Here is a 19321-nt window from a genome sequence, read left to right as displayed (position 1 = left end):
AGCAACCAGGAAAAATAGAACCAAATAAAGATGACTTCTCAGAATATATAAAAACTGCTCCAAAAGTCCTCTGTCAGAATTCCAGAGCACTGTCAGTCTGCTAAGCCTGTCTCTTGGCATGACATTGGAAGGTCATGAGCATTCATAGTTTCTGGGACCTTTACTATGATCTGCCAACTGAAACTCTGGCACTGAATATGCAGGACCAAATGAACAGTAATATTTCTCAATATAAAACTTGGCTCCATGGGAATTTGGACACCTTGGTTTTCTATCTAGAAGCACCTCTGCATCCTCTCTATTTCCTGAGCTCAGCTTAGTTTTCAGAGTAGCATGAGAACCAATGTTTGCCAAGCAAATAGAGTCTGCTCCAAGGAAGCAGATATGTAGATGGTTATTATTTCCTCAAAAATCTAGGGCATTAGCAGACATAATCAATGTGCTTTGCAATCAGAACACACACACACACCTTTGGAATATATCTTCAGTGTCACTGAAAATTCATACATTGATGCTGCTCCTAGATGGTCCCTCACACATGACAGTCAAAGAAGTTCACCTGCTTGGAAATAATTTATAAGAATCTCTACCGAGATGTAAAGAAATTAAAAGATGTTTAATGTAAAAGATGTAAGGAAATTAAAAGACACTTGCATCTTGGAAGAAAAGCTATGACCAACCTAGACAGCATACTGAAAAGCAGAGAATTACTTTGCCAACAAAGTTCCATCTAGTCAAAGCTATGGTTTTTCCAGTGGTCATGTATGGATGTGAGAGTTGGTGAAAGAAAGCTGAGCGCCAAAGAATTGATGCTTTTGAACTGTGGTGTTGGAGAAGACTCTTGAGCGTCCCTTGGACTGCAAGGAGATCCAACTAGTCAATCCTAAAGGAAATCAGTCCTGAATATTCATTGGAAGGACTGATGCTGAAGCTAAAACTCTAATACTTTGACCACGTGGTGTGAAGAACTGTCTCATTGGAAAAGACCCTGATTCTGGGAAGGATTGAAGGCAGGAGGAGAAGGAGACGACAGAGGATGAGATAGTTGGATGGCATTGCCAGCTCGATGGACATGAGTTTGAGCTAGCTTCAGGAGTTAGTGATGAACAGGGAAGCCTGACGTGCTGCAGTCCATGGGGTCGCAAAGAGTCCGACATGACTGAGCAACTGAACTGAACTTACTGAGATGTGATTCCAGGCAATGTATCAGAATATTTCTAAAAAGCTTCAGAGTTCTCTAGCAATTGAAACACACACTCTAACCTAATTTTGAATAATTTAATAGAAATTTCAGTCTTTACATCAAGACACATGAATTACTAAATTAAAACCCAACGAGGTATGCAATGGAAATTAAGACATAGCCACTGACCTCCAGGAGCTTAAAACCTAGGTAACAAAAAGTAAATGATGTAAAGGAATAGCCTTCATATGAAGGAGGATGTGAAAAATGTCATTGTATACCAACAAAAAATAGATGCTGATCCTGTCCAGGCATAGAAAAATAGGAAATCAAACTAAACTCGAAGACTATTATTCTATCTCCATATAATGTGAATCTCCTTCTATCTATATAGAAACATAAGTTTTCAAAAAAAAAAAGAAACATAAGTTTTCTTATTTTCATTGATTAGGTCCTAATTGATACACATGTCAAATCAATTATTCATTTTGTAGCCTAATGCTATTGCCTTCTGAAGTAGTCACAACTGTAAGTTCACCAAGATGATGAGGCCAGTTAAACAGATTACAAATGAGATGTTCTGGTGCCATCATAAACCCAGAAGGCAAACCAAGTCCTCAAGATGGAAAGCGTTTGACATATTAGAATTTAATCTTTCTATCTTATATTTAACAGATGGTGCTCCTGGGAGAAATGCCAAACACTCTAAATGGAAAGTTCATTGATTGAATCTAACCTCAAAGTTTAAAAATACATAACATCAAGGCAAAACCCCTAGTTTGAGCCTAAACCAAAGCCATTTAAAACTCAATTTAGTGCTTAGTAAATATTTATTGGTAACCGACTGAAAGAATACAATTGCCATTCACACCGTGTGATATTTTCTTATTTGGATTTTCCATGGCCAATTATTATATGCTCCCCAGATGAGCAGGGCACATATGAGCCAAGACATTAAGATGGAAGGGTATGAATCCCAGTGTTCTTGATACAGTGCTTTTCATATGCTGCTAAAAGTTGAACAATCAGAATGCATTTGTTTCATACACGTGCTGAGCCCTCCCAACTTAAAATATCCATTTGCATTGATTTAAGCAAAGTACTATGAAGGAAGATTTAATAATAAGTCCCCTCTCCTTTACTGTTCTACTATCAGCCTTCTGTCTTTATACCTTGACAAAGAAATTCATTCATAACTAGGTACTTGATCAAGTGGTGTGGAACTATAGACCTTGGATGGATCCCTTTTCACTCAGATGGGATATAAAAATGAGATCATTTATCTTTAAATGTTCTAATTAACTGACTTCTAGTTTCCTTACCATGAATGACTGACTGTCTTCCCTTCTTGTGATAAGTCCAAGACCCCAAGATGCTGGGGAATCAGTCTTAATGATCACCTCATGGAAAGAGAAGCACAAAATCAATCAGCATCCTCCATGGAACGGCCACCTTTTCTGCTGCTGTCACTGCCAGAACCATTACTTGGTGTTGTTGAAAATAGCAGCTCAACACAGCCCTTGCAACTGCCGCGACAGTGCAGTGAACTGGGCCTGCCCCTTCCTTGACTGAGACATCCCAACAGCTTGATGCTACAGACAGGCCTCAAGGAGCTGTGACCATCCAAGCATCTGTCCACCTATTCTGATCTAAGTTTGTGACGCTTGCGTCTTAGGTTTTACACATGTGCTTTGTCCTTTGATTCCTAGCCACAGAATTCCTACAACAGCTCCAGATGTTCCCATGGATGGAACATCTGTTGCTGGTGCTACTCCATCACCATGCCACCACTGACAAGGAGAGGCCTGTGCACAGGCTGGCAGGGGCCACAGAGGCAGTGACAGCCTCCAGCTGTTTCCCAGAGTGACCAGCCTCCCAGCCAAGGAGTGAGAGGGTGTGAGTGTTCTGAGACTCCTCTTCAGAAGGCTCTGTGAACACACCTCCCATGACTGAACACAAAGCTACACCCTGCTCTGTAACACATCCCTTTGTATTTTTGCTCCCTGCCTCCCTTGCCTCTTTTTTCCCCTCCCCTTGGTTTCCCTGACATGACACCTTCTCCATAAAGCACAGGGAAGCATATAAGCATTTCCCTCAAGCTATTTTCTAGTAAATCTGGGCTAAGATTCCACCTCCACTGAATAAACTGAAAAGTCTCAGGTTCTCAGCAAATGGAGAAAACTCTCCATATATGTTACATGCAACACTATTTACTCTACATCATGGTAGCCTGGGCTCCTAATGCTACTATAGTTAGAAGCAGTGTACTTGTAGTAGTATACATTCTCTCTCTCTCACTTTATCTCCAAGAATCTATCACACCTCCATCCCAGGGTCAGGGTAGGGGGGACAGAAGAGGCTTCAATTCTTAACCACAGTGTGTTCAGATAACCATTCCTCTCCCATCCCAACCCTATGACCATGGTGCCACCTTGGAGAGCAAAAGAGAAAGCATCTCCCTCTTCTAGTCTTAAGAGACACTTTATTTCCTGCCTTAAAAGGACTGGCTTTTTCAAGGAAAATTTCAGCTTACTATAAGAGGTTATAAGAAAATCATGATCATTCAGAAAGCTACTTTGGTAAGACCCCTTGCACAGCTCTCTATTCCCCTGGAAGGGGAGGGTCACAAAAGGACATCACAAGGCTAATCATGACAGGAGAATTCATTCTACTCTCATTATTTAGCTAGGACAAGGTCTACTGGGTGATATTTATTCAGCTACCTTTACGGTTTAGTTTGAATGGCAAATAAAGGAATTTCTCACCAAAACCATCTAATCACTTTCCCCCTTCCTGATACGTTCTTTTTAATTCCTGGCATTGAGTTTCTTAAGAAACCTCTGGATACATGTGAATCTCACCTGGATAAAATCATTAAGGGGCAAGGCAGAGAGGGGAATGGTTTAATATTAACTAGTCAATACAACTTGCACAGATCAACTGGCAGGAAGCCTTGTCCTAATGCAGTTGGATGTTATTCAACAACTTTCAACCAACGTACAATGAGCCCTTATGATGTGCCAAGCGTTGTACCTGGCCCAGGGGGAAAAGAAGGCAAAACTCCCTCTCTCTGTCCCAGAGGGACACACTGGAAAATGGTTGAGGCTTGTTTTACTTGCTTTGTTATCATCAACTTTATCATGAAACTTCACATTTTACAGTAAATAAATTTTGAAAGAAATTTATATCATTGTCCATCACTCTGAGAACATTTTAGAGCATCATATAGACATATAAATGCCTTTTTACACAGGTAGAATAATTATTTACAAAATATTTTTCATTAAATATTATGTCATAAGGCAATGGCACCCCACTCCAGTACTCTTGCCTGGAAAATCCCATGGACGGAGGAGCCTGGTAGGCTGCAGTCCATGGGCTCACTAAGAGTCAGACACGACTGAGCAATTTCCCTTTCACTTTTCACTTTCATGCATTGGAGAAGGAAATGGCAACCCACTCCAGTGTTCTTACCTGGAGAATCCCAGGGATGGGGGAGCCTAGTGGGCTGCTGTCTATGGGGTTGCACAGAGTCAGATATGACTGAAGCGACTTAGCGTGCATGTATCATATTCTTGCATAAACCTAAATGTTCACAATTTAATAATTATATAATTCAATAATTGTATATAACATTTCAGTAATCTTTTTTAATGAAAAAAAAATTTATATTCAGGGACTGGAAAACTTAGGGTTGCTAAAATATCAGTACTGCCCAAAGAAATCTACAAAGTCAATGCTGTAGGCATCACACTACCTCATTTCAAAATATATAACAAAGCTACAATAACCAAAACAGTATAGTACTAGTGTAAGAACAGATACATAAAACAATGGAACTTGACCATTATCTTCTACCATCAGTTCAGTTCAGTTCAGTCGCTCAGTCATGTCTGACTCTTTGTGACCCCATGAACCGCAGCACACCAGGCCTCCCTGTCCATCACCAACTGCCGGAGTCTACTTAAACCCACGTTCATTGAGTCGGTGATGCCATCCAACCATCTCATCCTCTGTTGTCCCCTTCTCCTCCTGCCCTCAATCTTTCCCAGCATCAGGGTCTTTTCAAATGAGTCAGCTCTTCACATCAGGTGGCCAAAGCATACATATACTAAAAAAAAAAAAAAATCCAAAAAGAATTAAAGTCTTAAATGCAGACCTGAAACTGTGAAACTACTAGAAGAAAATAAACCATGCTGCTGCTGCTAAGTCGCTTCAGTTGTGTCTGACTCTGTGCAACCCCATGGACAGCAGCCCGCCAGGCTCCTCTGTCCACGGGATTCTCCAGGCAAGAATACTGGAGTGGGTTGCCATTTCCTTCACCAGAAAATAAACCCAACAGTGTATAAAAATAATTATACACCAAGACACTGCGAAATTCATCCCAGGTGTGCAAGGCTGGCTCGCTATTCAGAAACCAACTATTGTACTGTATCTATCACATCAACACACTAAAAAGAAAAATCACATGATCTTATTGATAGATGCAGAAACAGCATTGGACAAAACCTAATACTCATTTGTGATTAAAAAAAAAAAAACTTTTAGTAAAATAACAATAGAGAGAAATTCCCTCAACTTAGAGGAAAATATCAACAGAAATATTGATAACACAGTGGAGCAAAGATACCTTTTCAACAAAGGTGCTGAAACAACCACTACATGCACCATTGGTGTGAATGCAAATGGTAGAGCTTTGATGGAAAACGTTTGTTTTTTCTCTCTCAATAAATTAAAAATGGAATTACTGTTTGATACAGTAATCACTCACCTGGGTAATTTAAATCAGGTTCTCAAGGAGATATGAGGACTCCCATGTTCAGTGAAGCACCATTCACAATTGCCAAGGTGTTTTGCCAGAAGTCTTTACTTCTGTTTTAGGTTTGAAATATTCGTTAACAAAAGAAATTATTCATTACACGCAATTTCAGTTCTTTACAGAAGATTATTTGACTTAACCTCAACATACGGTCATTAAAAGAAAAGAGATAGAAACAATAGAGAGAAGTAACATCACTAAACTGGGCCAACAACCTATATCCAGACTGGGACAGCACTGGGAAGTACCTCATTAACACCAATCTAGAATCCCAACTGGGAAAGAGCGCTAGGCAGTTCATCTACCTCAAGGGTGAGACTTCAGATTACAACTTTGGGACTTCCTGCTTATAATCCCAGGTCACAAACTGATATTATCATCAGTTTGCACACAAAAGTGCAGCTCTGGTTTTTCTTTAAATTTTATAATGCTGTTTGCTTCGCCTTGAATTATAAGATTTCATTAGACACTGAGTGGCAGAGGGTGTTGGCCAGGCCCCAAGGGGCTTAAGAAATTCCAAGACCCATTCCCTTTCTTATCAAAAGTGCTGCTTGACTTGCTGACAACAATTGGTGTGTTTGCAAATAGGCTTGTAGTCCAGGCAAGGTCAGAAGTTAGTCAGAGGCCTGCTCCCCTACTTCTGAAGTCTGAATGAGGCTACCTCCATTTTAGTTTCCCACCCCACTCCAGTACTCTTGCCTGGAAAATCCCATGGACGGAGGAGCCTGGTGGGCTGCAGTCCATGGGGTCACTAAGAGTCAGACACGACTGAGCGACTTCACTTTCACTTTTCACTTTCATGCATTGGAGAAGGAAATGGCAACCCACTCCAGTGTTCTTGCCTGGAGAATCCCAGGGACAGGGGAGCCTGGTGGGCTGCCGTCTATGGGGGTCGCACAGAGTCGGACACGACTGAAGCAACTTAGCAGCAGCAACACTGTGTAACAAATAAACCTAAAAGTCCACCAGTAGAAGAATGGATAAACAAAATATATTAATATATATTTATATATATTCTTTCTATCCCAATATCCTTTATGAAGGTGATAATCACCTACCTGTAACAATAGCTTGTTAGAATAGTGGTCAAGGAGCCCCCTCACTTCTAACCCCTATTCTGATCTTCACCAAAATATAACATTTCACAGTGATGAAAGAACCAGAGTTCACTTAAGCATTACTCTACTGATCATTTGTGTGACTGTTCTCTTTCATATCTACTTATTGGTATATCTCACTGCTGTAGACATGTTTTAATAAGTCATCCTTTCTTTCTTTGGGGGGTATATTCCTCAATGAAGTGTGTAACCTTTATTGTGCCATGCAAGGTCACTGTTTATAAAGGCTAGAATAATAGAGAGCCACTAATAAAACAATTAATGTGTATGTGTGCCCTGAGTCCATTAGGCTGGATCACTTGCAATTACTTCTGCTAACTCAAGTTGTCATTTTCATTTTCTCAGTCATTTTCAAAGCTATGTATTTACTCTATGTGGTGTTTCACTTACTCTGTTTTCCTTCTATGTAAACCCTCTGTTCAAATCCTTGGACTCTTAGACGTGAATTTTTATGTGAAATAGGAGGAGTTTCTAGAAAATTGGGACAAAGTAGGGCTTATAGGCTTTGACTGCCTGGGGTAGCATCCCAAACACGGATGGGGCCCAGGTCCTGAGCTGAAAGAGATGAGATGAGAGGAATTCTGATTACCCTTAACCTTCTGCACAGAACACGACAGACCTCTACCCAAGAAAGAGAAGTTCCCCTAACCTTGGTGCCAGTTCCCAAACCATAGATATAGCCAGTCACTCTACATGAGCGGGGATTTTCAAAGGCCTTTCAAAAACGCCTTACAGCTCTCAAATTAATCTGACCACCCCCAATTTGCAAAGAAAGGAGCTGAGTCATAGAGGGTTTGGCTGACCAACTCAGAGGGCCAAAGGGGCCAGGGTCTGTTAGTGGGAGAGTTGGAGGCTAGAGGCAAAGCTCCTGAATTCCTGTCCCGGGCTAGGGGGAAAGAGGCCGCTTTGCCTCTTTACTGTGTCCATCAAGGAACAGACAACCAATTGTGAATTCCCCAGTGCCCACAAAAGAGCAATTTGCGGCTTTGCCAACAGTAGGACCTGAATAAACTGGCTTTATGCTGAAAGTCTGCTGAGCCCAGCTCTCTGCTCCAAGCCAAGAACAGTCCCAGCTTGCTCTCTGGCCATATCATCTGCAGGCTGAATTCCAGGGTGGTGGGAAGACCTCTCATGGAGCTACAGATAGTTTGAATATGAAAGAGGGAGTCATTCTTTTCATTTTCAGGAAGAAGGAAACGAAAAATGCGTAATACACAAAAGCCAAATTATTTTTTCCCAAAAAAGGTAAATTAATCCTAATTTTTAAGTTAGACATTCAGATTCATTGACTCTCCAGAGATTTAAAGATAGTACCAAAGCACCTAATCAGTTTAATTGATCCTGCCCTCTCCCTTCCAAGTTGCTTAACCAGCATTTTGCCCAACATCCAGGTAGGTTGTAGGACCACTTTGATGGTACCCAATGAACCAGATGTTTGGCAATGAATAAACACTTTCTGAAAAATTCTAGAACTCCAAAAACCAGTTTTTCAATGATCTGACTTTATATTTTGCATCACTTGGAAGTGACAGAAGAAGCAGACTTGTCTGCTTCCAAATAAGCCCACATTATTGCACATTCCCACATTATTGCAAGGCAATTCACATGCTCCCTTAAGAGCTAGTCCCTTCTCCCATATAAAGCCAAGCGAGACTCTATTGTCAGGATTTCACTTCACTTTCTGGCTATCACTGAGTAGACATATTTATTTTTTTAAGGGACAGTAGATCATGAAAGGAAGACCAAGATTTTATAAACCAGTGTTCAAGCACCCCCTTGGAAATTTGCTACCAAGAACATACTGTGGGAGTCTCAGGAATGGAGACATCACTTTAAAAAGTTTTTCCTTCAAAGTGCTCTAATCATTCTAAGCAAATAAATAAAGCAGCTTTTCTGGACTCGTTCGTAGCCAGAGGCAGAGAACCACACAGACTGCCAGGGCTCCCAGGGTCCTAGGCCTGCTTTGCCTTTCTTCTGCTTGCTGCCCCGCTCGGCACAGGCAGACAGACTGTGCAACAAGTTGTTGCTGGCAAATCCTCAAACTTTACCTGGGCGGTAATGGAACCCATGAGTTTTATTCTCCAGTTGTAGGGGAAATGCCTCTGTTTACATTAGGTCCCCAGTAAACCAGCTCTTGCATGCACACCCTGCCCAGAAGGACAGGCACATGGGCAGCAGATTGCTTCATGTGAAACCAGGGACAACTCCCATATGGCACAGACCTCTGTTCTCTTTTGCTTCCACAGTCCCTAGTGTAGGAGGCCAGAATTCAACCAGTAGTACTTAGGGTCTCATGTGTCAGACTCAGTTTTAGGCTCGGAGGATACAGAAATGAACAAAATTAATGAGGTCCTTGCTCCAAAGCAGTTTACTTTCTAGAAGGGGAGACAGACAAAAATAATTTATTTAAATATTAATAATAATTAGATGTGACCACTGCAAGCACTGCCAGCATTCTGATGAAAATGTAACTGGGTGACATGAGACTAACATGTGTGGTAGTGAGTTTCAAGTAAGTCCTCTCTGGGAGATAACAGCTGAGCTCCTTGCAGCTGAGTGATGACGGTAGAAGGAATAAAACCCACAGACCTTGTAGATGGACTGGGCAGAAGCATCTGTGGTCTCTGAGAAAGATTTACGAACTCCAAGCCCATCTTAGGCAGTAAGCCTAGCCAGAATACGTGCCTAGGAGACCAATTACCATTGAAACATAACAGAGAGCCAACTGTTGCCATGGAGGTCATCTCATCCAGCCCCTCACCTTAAAGCCAGAGAACAAAGGCTCAGAAAGACAGAGTGATTTGCCCAAAGTCACATGACTTCAGGCATGTTAAGCTCAAGGGCAGGATGGAAAGGGGTGTAGGTATGAGGAGGTGTTGATATGCTAAGGTAGAACAGTCTTTCTAGAACCTATAAATCACAACAGACTTACTTCACAACAGGGTAAGAAGACCCTGAGTTTTCATCAGACACATACCTGCCTAAAAATCAGTCAAGATAGGCCAGGTTATGTTGCTATGACAAATATGACAAACATATTCTCAGGGGAAGGAAGAGCAGATACATCTGCAAATTGAACTTAAGACTCTATACCTTGTTCTTCTAAACTCTACAGGCTGCACCAGCAAATAGAAAACTCCTCCACAGGACTAAACCTTTTATTTTCCATCCTAGAAAAGCCAAAGTACTATCAGGAATAAAGTAACCAGAGAGTGTGGTGAGTAGAGAAATACCCAACAGGCAGTCAGCAGGAGAGACGGGGAAAGGACGGTTGGCTGAGGAGAAAGAATGGCATGCTGAAAGTTGACGGTCAGTTCCTTGGGCAACCTGGATCTAAGAGGTCCTATCCTATCAGGAATAGAAACCTTCAAGTATATCTTAATACCCAGTTGTGACTTCATGGACTGCAGCCCACCAGGCTCCTCTGTCTGTGGGGATTCTCCAGGCAAGAATACTGGAGTGGGTTGCCATGCCCTCTTCCAGGGGATCGTCCCAACCCAGGGATCAAACCCAGGTCTCCCACATTGTAGGCGGATTCTTTACTGACTGAGCCACCAGGGAAGAGTTAGTAGGAAGTCTTAATGTTATTTTAAAAGACAGCTTCAATGGTAGACTGGCTCCAGAAAGAGTCTTGGCTCTGACACAGAATCTGCTCATTTCCAATCTTGTAGAGCTGTTCTCTTGCAAGGTAAGGCTGTCTAAACAGGTAAACTCAGTCCTACACATCCCCTAGGACAATAAATACTGAAATAAAACCCATTTCCATCCTCAGACCAACTAGATCTTGCCTTCAAACTAGGCATATACAGATCTGGCCTGCCTGAAACTTGGGCATGTGCAGCTCACCTAAAGTTTTCATCTACTGTCTCTCCTGGCCTCAGGGAGCTCGTGCAACTCATGACTCTTGTACTATTGCTGCATCTTGTGTAAGACACAATCGCCACAAACATACACACATGTCCACACGCTCTCAAGTGAGGGCTCACTCTCTCTAATCCGAGCACAGTATGAATTCTGAGGACCGGAATCACCTTCCGTCCTCTCTCGCCCCAGCACAAACCACGGCTGGGGTTTAGTGCTCTGTTCCGAAAGGCCACAGTGAGAGATGAGTTTGAAAATTCAAAGGACCCAGTGCTTCAAAGAAACCACACAATAGACCACTAATCACATGAACCCCAAGAATGCATTTGTTATTTTTAAGTCTTCAAAATCTGCCCACTTTTCCCACATACATCACTCTCTTAGAAGCCTCTTTACCAAAGCCCCCCTGCCAGAAGGAGAAGCATTCCAAAATCACATAGACTTAAAGGCTACAGAATTCTTCACCACTTTTCCATGGAAATTGTGCAAAAAGCTGGCTTTACAGCAGGATGTCAAAATGGTCTCAGCCTACCGGCCTCTCTGTATGAAACACTGGAATCCTTCTTAAGGAAATTCCACCCAATGACCTTTTTCAGCACATAATTAAGAGTGTGAGGTTTTCTTAAGCTCCGTGCTAAGATGTTTCTGGAATAAATCCATTGGTGATCTGAAATCTCCTGTGATTACTGGAGATTGCTGTGCCACTTCTCAGAGTTCAAAAGCCAAGCAGACAAATACCACTGGGCTTTGGGGACACACAGCGCCAATGTGTTTGCCAAACTTCAATGCTTCCTCATTAGAACTACACGAAATCTGTAATTACTGGCCTGCCGGGGCTTTGGAGAGAATTCCTATACATTTTATGCACCTCACAATGAATCTGCAGGATTTCAGAAACCGCCTCGCCCCCACCCCCATCTGGCTCAACGTTGTCAAGGCTTGTTTTAATCATATTAAAATGTCACATCTGGGGGATAAACTTTTTCATGGGACTGCACATATGGCCTTTATGAGGGACTTTTACTGCTGATTCATGAGCTGTCTCCCGTGTGAGTTGAAGTTCTGCTTCAGTTCCTAGCTAATGGTTCTTTCTCCCAACACCCATCTCCTTTTTTCTCCCTCCACCTTGCCCCTCCATCATCACCTTCACTGCTGGCACTTGGTCTGCAGTTTCATTTGTGCCACAGCTGGGAATAAAGTTCTCCCCCATCATCTACTGTGCAGCTCACTTCCTCCACTGAGTCACCCAAGAGCGTTGGTTTCACCAGCTGAGAGTAATTTTTCAGGAACAGTACAGCCTCCCTCCTCCAGGCAACCCACCAACACACTCTCTTTATAGGGTTAATCACCACCAAAACCTTCCTACCCAGTGTCACCTTCCCAGGTTAGGCTGAGAAATGAAAATGGGAAGCAGCAATGGGAAGCGCTGGTGTCAACTGTGAGGACATTATCACCATTGTGGTTGCAGCAAATATTTTTGAGGGATTACTCTATGTCAGGCACTAATCTATTGCTCTCCCTTTATCATCTCATTCAATCCTAAAAACAAATGCACGAGGCGACAACTCACTAGCTTAGTTTAGAGTCTCAAGGAAAGTAAGCAACTTGCCCAAGGCCATGTGTCCCTTAGTGACAGAGCCAGGATAAAACTTAGACCTTCTAACTCTGGAACTCCTTCTCTTATCAGCTGTCTTTCTAAGTGATATAAAGAAAAACACCTAAAAAGGGTGTTTTCCCCAGAAAAGGGTGCTCTCATCACTTGTGACTTACCAATTTTCGCTTTCTCCTTCTCTCTTGCTGAGGAACACAAGAACCCATCCAACCTTGCAGGACGGCGGGGATCTTGGTGAGGGAAAAGGTGGCCCAACCCCCTGCCCAGCACACCTCTCTTCCACTCACTGCCTGGTCATCCGCCGGGCCGTGTGAAAAGAAGGCAGACACAACCCCAGCTTTCTCACAGTCTTGAGCTCCTCTGGGACCTGCAGGGTCTCCATTTACATCTATGTAATGGATGTGCCTGAAGGAAACACCAGCCACAGTTCCTGTTCGTCCAGGATTAAAACCAAAATTTCCTCCACAAGGCCAGCCCCACCTCAGTTCCCAGATGGCCACTAAATGGACCTAAGACCAAGTCTTCGCCCCAACACTGGCAGAGTCAGGACGTGTGATTTGGTGTGAGTAACCTGACCTCTCTGAGGCAGTTCCCTGGCGACAGGGCTGCTGCAGGCCTGCAACCAGCCAAAGGGTGTGGAGCACGGCGCCCACTTCACAGGCCCACACGTGTTGCCCTCTCTCTGGAGATGAGTGGTCTGCCCTGAGGTCCTGGCTCTGGTGAGCTCCACTTAAGGACATCCAAATCCCACAGACGCCTCAGCGCCTGACCGATTCTGTGACCTTTGACCTCCTCTCTGCTTCCAGCTTTGTTTATAACTTCACCCCTGCCTGGCTTCTTCTTTGCCTCCCTCATTCCTGGAAGCTGATTGCCCCCTTGCCCTTGGCTCAGCCTTGCCAGCCCGCCGTGTGGGTGTGGGGCTCCCACACGGACACCAGGGTGGGGACCACCATGTCTCTGAGGAGCAGCAAACTCATGCAGGTCCAAGGCAAAATTACTAAGTAGGCGATGTGTCTCAACACGCCCCCCAAACGCGCCCAGCCTGTCCCAGTCCTGGCTTATCTCCTAGACAAATCCTGGCGGTGGCTCCCTCACTCTCAGACTCAGAATTTGAGAATGATTTTATGGCCTACAGGATCGAGCACAAATTCTTGCTGAGGCGTTCCAAACCCACCACCATCCTTTCCTTTGGCCAATTTTCAGCTTTATTTTCACTAGACCCTTCCACCAGACCAGCTTCAGCCAAACAGAACCATCGCCAGCCTCTGCACAGCCATGGACCTTCAGTAAGTTCATTCCTTTCTCAGGACTTCAGGCTCAACTGCACAACGCAGAGGCCCTCTAAATCCCTTCCCCTAAAGTACTCAACTGTCAGACATGAGCAAATGAAGGCTCATTTGACAGCAACAGAGCTAGGAAGCCACTACATATATATATATTTTGACCTTGGCAGGAGTTGAGTCCATACTACCTTAAAAAAAAAACCTGCCCCTTCCTTGTGTCCAGCATCACCTTGACCTCTGCTGTAGGATGACTGTCAACCTATGGTCCCTGGAGTGGCCCCTGGAGTGTGGAATGACAAGCATCCTCAGAGGCCACCAGACCACGTCAAAAAGACGCATCAGGGTCTGGAATGATGCAGTAATAAAAACCTATGAAAGTTAAAGTTGCTACAAGTGAGAGAACTTTTATGAATGAGATTTTTCTCACTGTACTAACATCAGGAAGTGAATCATTCAACCGCCAGAAATTCCTCCCTTTAGATCAGCAGGATTCACCATCCAACAGTTTTTACATCCAGTGGGGGAACAGGAAAGCAGGTCCCCCTATGGTGGATGTTAAAATAAACAGGCTCTGGCAGCGTGAAGAACCTCCTGTTTCTCTAGGCAGGATCTGAGACAGAAGAGGAAGTGTATGGACACAACATGTAAGTTTCTATAAACTGCCCCAGTGTGTAAGTCAAATTCAATTTACAAATGATGACGTGAATACTAATATCCAGTTCTAGATAAAGTCACAAACCCTTTTTTGTTTTTTTAAGAGTTTATGCCACTAATCACTACAGCCAAGAGGATAGGAACTGAGAAAAAGAAAACATCTTGGAAGTTACAGACGCTTCAGAAACCTCCCAAGTTCTGTTATTAAGAGTTACATGTATTTTTTGTTCAAGGACAAATATTAATAGGTCCTGGGCCACATCTAGCCACTTCCAGGGATTACTTTCCTCCATGTTTCACTCTTCATTCCTGGAGGCGGACCTCAAAGGACTCATGAACCCCCCTAAACAGTATCCACATCCTTGCATTTATGTCTGTACGTGCACTCCTTTAGGAAGAAAACATAAACTTCATTAAACACCAGAGGATTTTGAAACTCAACAAAGGTCAGGGACATAATTTGAAAAGAGGTCCTCATCTATATATTTTTTTTTAATTGGAGTACAATTGCTTTACAATGTTGTATTAGCTTAATCAGCTGTATGTATATATATATCCCTCCCTCTTGGGCTCCTCTCCCACCCTTTCCCCCTCCACCAATTCCACCCATCTAAGTCATTACATAGCACTGAGCTGAGCTTCCTGTGCTTTAAAGCAGATTTCTACTATCTATCTATTTTACACAGGGTAGTGTATGTATTGGCAACCCACTCCAGCATTCTTGCCTGGGGAATCCCATGGAAAGGGGAGCTTGGTGGGCTACAGTCCGTGGGGTTGCAAAGAGTCAGACACGACTGAAGCGACTTGCACAGCATAGCATAGAAGTATATATTGCTATTGCTATTGCTATTGCTAAGTCACTTCAGTCGTGTCCGACTCTGTGCGACCCCATAGACGGCAGCCCACCAGGCTCCCCTGTCCCTGGGATTCTCCAGGCAAGAACACTGGAGTGGGTTGCCATTTCCTTCTCCAATGCATGAAAGTGAAAAGTCAAAGTGAAGTCGCTCAGTCGTGTCCAACCCTCAGTGACCCCATGGACTGCAACCTTCCAGGCTCCTCCGTCCATGGGATTTTCCAGGCAAGAGTACTGGAGTGGGGTGCCATTGCCTTCTCTGAGAAGTATATATATGTCGATCCTCATCTCCCACTCACTTCATCTTCGCCTTCCTCCCGACTCTGCATGTGCATCTCTATTTCCACCCCGGGAACAAGTGCATCTGTACCATCTTCCTAGATTTCACATATATGTATTAATATATGATTTTTTTTTTCTCTTAGTTCATTATGACAAACTCTAGGTCCATCCACACCTCTACAAAAGACCCAATTTTGTTCCTTTTTATGACTGAGTAGTATTCCACTGTGTGTATGCACCATATTTTCTTTATCCATTCATCTGTCAATGGACACTAAGGTTGCTTCCATGTATGCAATGAACACTGGGGTACATGTGTCCTTTCAAATGGGTTTTCTCGGGATATATGCCCAGTAATGGGATTTCTGGGTCAGACAGTAGTTCTATTTTTAGTTTTTAAGGAAACTTCATACAGTTCTCCACAGTGGATGTATTAATTTACATTCCCACCAACAGTGCAAGAGTTTCCCTTTTCTCCACACCCTCTCCAGCATTTATTGTTTATAGATTATTTTGATGATGGCCATTCTGACTGGTATGAGGTGATAACTCATTATAGGTTTGACTTGTATTTCTCTAATAATTAGTGATATTGAGCATCTTTTCATGTGCCTCTTGGCCATCTGTATGTCTTCTTTGGAGAGATGTCTATTTAGGTCTTCGACTCACTTTTTGATTGGATTGTTTGCCTTTTTAATATTGCACTCCATGCACTGTTTGTATATTTTTTTGGAGATTAATCCTTTTTCCCTTGCTTTATTAGCAAATATTTTCTCCCATTCTGAGGGTTGTCTTTTTGTCTTGTTTATGGTTTCCTTTGCTGTGCAAAAGCTTTTAAGTTTGATTAGGTCCTGTCTGTTTATTTTTGTTTTTATTTTCATTACTCTAGGAGGTGGGTCAAAAAATATCTTGCTGTGGTTTATGTCAAAGACTGTTTTTCCTATGTTTTCTTCCAAGGGTTTTATAGTGTCCGGTCTTACATTTTGGTCTTTAATCCATTTTGAGTTTATTTTTGTGTACAGTGTTAGGCAATCTTTTAGGGCAAAGAAGTAGATCAAATGGAGCCCACATGGATGTCTGTAGGTTCTGTGGACTATTTAAACTAAGAAGAACTCAAAACAGATGTCTATAATTTGTAACCTCAAAGCTTAGTCGGGGCCCTAAGTATATTATATTCAAATTACCTGGTTACAACTCAAAAAAATTTATTGGACAACTACTGTGCCATCATTGTTCTAGGCATTAGTGATATAATTGGGTATACCCAATTATACCCCTACGACTGTGTGGGCTGTTAGAATACTAAATTTCTTCCATACTGCCCCAGCCAATTTCTCTCCATTTGGAATCCCTAGAGTCCCCCCAAATCCCTCAGCTAAAGGGTGAACACTTGGAAATGCAGAAGGTATCCAGGACCCTACTCAGTGCTACAGTCTGTGTCCTCATACATTGGTTGGTCCCAGGGTTACAGCATCTGTTAACATTTATACCACCCCTCAATATAATCATGAACAAAAAAACTGGACTGGCCCTTACCCTGTTTTTACTTACAGTCTGTATTAATCAGAGTAGTTAACAGAAGCCATTGTGAGAAACAATGCCCCAAATCTCAACTACTTATTACAATAAAATCTAGTTCTCATAGTCCCATACAGGCTGTCCAGTCTAAATGCAAGGAAAGCTGGGAAATGTAGTCTTCCTGGGTGCCCAGAAGAGTACACAAGCATCTAGCCATTACTGGCACACAGTCTGTACTTACAGCTCAGAGTGGGATGCATGCCTATTAGTCAAATAATCATATTAGTAAATGTAAAATGGCGCCTATGGTAAGCTTCTCTCTGCTACCAGAGGTCACCTGGATGGCTCTATATATCCAGTGCCAATCCTTCTTCGCACAGTACTTCTCAAAGATGCTGTGTGTTCAAAACCTGGGCAGCTTGCTAAAGCCTGGCTTGCTGAGCCCCACTCCAGCATTTCTGAATCAGTAGGTCTAGGGGGAAGCCTGAGCATCTGAGTTCTAAGAAGTCCCCTAGCGATGATGATACCAAGTCTGCACTTGACACCCAAGCATCCTGGCATTCCTAGGCCAGCAAAGAGGGCCTGAGCCCCAAGGAACTGTCTTCTTCCCCCTGTTTGGCTTCTCTGAAGCCCTTTCCTCCTCTCTCTGGGGTTTTCATTTCTCCCTCTGAAATATTTGTCTCTGGGTGGTGGTGTTATCTTCTTGACTGAGGGGAGGGCAGCCTCGAGGCCCTTCCAGGCTCATCGCATCTTGTTAGCGGCTGCCTGTGGTGCCCCTTCCCTCTCTCTACCCAGAGTCCTTGCCCCAAGTCAGACCTCTACAGAGACAAGCAGGGCCAGCAAGGGCAGGTCCTCTTCAATCACCCTCCTTTCCTTCCACACTCCTTTTCTTCCCCCACTCATGGGAAAACCTGCTTGCAACAGCCCTCAGAATCTCTTTCAGAAGATTAACTCTGGTCAGAAGGGAAACACATACTAACGAGTTTATTGTAACCAGGAACTAGCAAACCAAACTTGATCTGAAATGTTTACTCTTCAATTTCTCTCAGAATTCTAACTCCCCAGATGTCAATGAACCCACTGCCCACTGTATCTATTAATACTTCATGTTCAGATATCTTTGTGTTTATATGTTCCACAGGCAGCTGCAACAGTGGACTCTAATCACTATCACTATCTCTGCCAGCTCTGTGACCCTGAATTTTTGTTTTCTAACTTGTGAAGTAGGGATAACAATGCCAACCTCATAAAGCTCTAGTGGTGGTGAAAGGAGACAAGTCTGTGGCCCAAGGTATGTTTTTCAGGTACTCCATACACAGAAATTATCAGTCACTTGAAATGCATTATCAATGTCATGGGCAGGCAGCATTAACAGTGAGTAAGCATATATATATATATATTTTTTTTTTTATGTGTTTTTACCAGATCCCATCCCTCGCTGTGTAACCCTAGGCAAATCACTTGATGTCTCTGAATTCTAAGCCGTTTGCCATATGTCAGAAGGGAAATTTAGTTACTATTTTGTTTCTCCTGAGGGCATTCTGCAAATAAATAGGAGAGAAGATTAAATTCTTTGAGCTCCTTGAAAAGAAGTATACTATAAATCCAAACCTATAATTAGGGTGGGTGGGTGTGTGTGGGTGTGTGTGTGGGTGTGGTTGTGTGTGGGTGTGTGGGTGTGTGTGTGTTAGTGGCTTAGTCATGAGCGAGTTCTTGTGACCCCATGGACTGTAGCCCACCAGGCTCCTCTGTCCACAGGGTTCTCCAGGCAAGCATACTGGAGTGGGTTACCATGCCCTTCTCCAACATAATATAAATAAGTGAACTATTTAGTCTATTTAGACTACTTGATGCAAACTTGTTTTTCTAGATGAAAGACTTGTCTCCCAAGAAGGGGTTACCTACAAATAATACTCACTGAGAACTGAAGTGGGAGGTTGGGTTTTGGTTTTTGGTTTGTTTGTTTTGTTTTGACTGATTTATGCCCACATGAGCCTGAACATGAAAGTTTTAACCTGAGATCCTATATCTAAATATTTAGAAAGGTTCTATAGCAACTTGAGGATTAAACGCCAATGTATCATTCAGAAGAAAGCAGACATCACTGCTTTAACCCAGGGTTGAGTTAGTGTCATCTC

The 19321-nt window shown here is 42.9% G+C and overlaps 1 long non-coding RNA gene across 5 annotated transcripts in view; it reads right to left on the bottom strand.

Annotated features, from left to right (window-relative positions):
• Positions 1–19321, bottom strand: part of LOC138984193 (uncharacterized) — a 282161-nt gene that overhangs the window by 225120 nt on the left and 37720 nt on the right. Inside the window, exon 5 of one of the 5 annotated variants that reach the window (XR_011461456.1) lies at positions 5971–6055. The exons of 3 other annotated variants lie outside the window; for them this stretch is intronic. This is a non-coding gene — a long non-coding RNA (uncharacterized lncRNA). Of the gene's footprint in view, positions 1–5970; positions 6056–19321 lie in introns of those variants that run through there. One more of the 5 variants, XR_011461458.1, reaches the window with a different exon arrangement.

This window comes from Bos mutus, chromosome 20 (assembly GCF_027580195.1).
Source record: "Bos mutus isolate GX-2022 chromosome 20, NWIPB_WYAK_1.1, whole genome shotgun sequence".
Taxonomy (NCBI): Eukaryota; Metazoa; Chordata; class Mammalia; order Artiodactyla; family Bovidae; genus Bos; species Bos mutus.
This window is presented reverse-complemented; position numbering and strand designations above follow the sequence as displayed.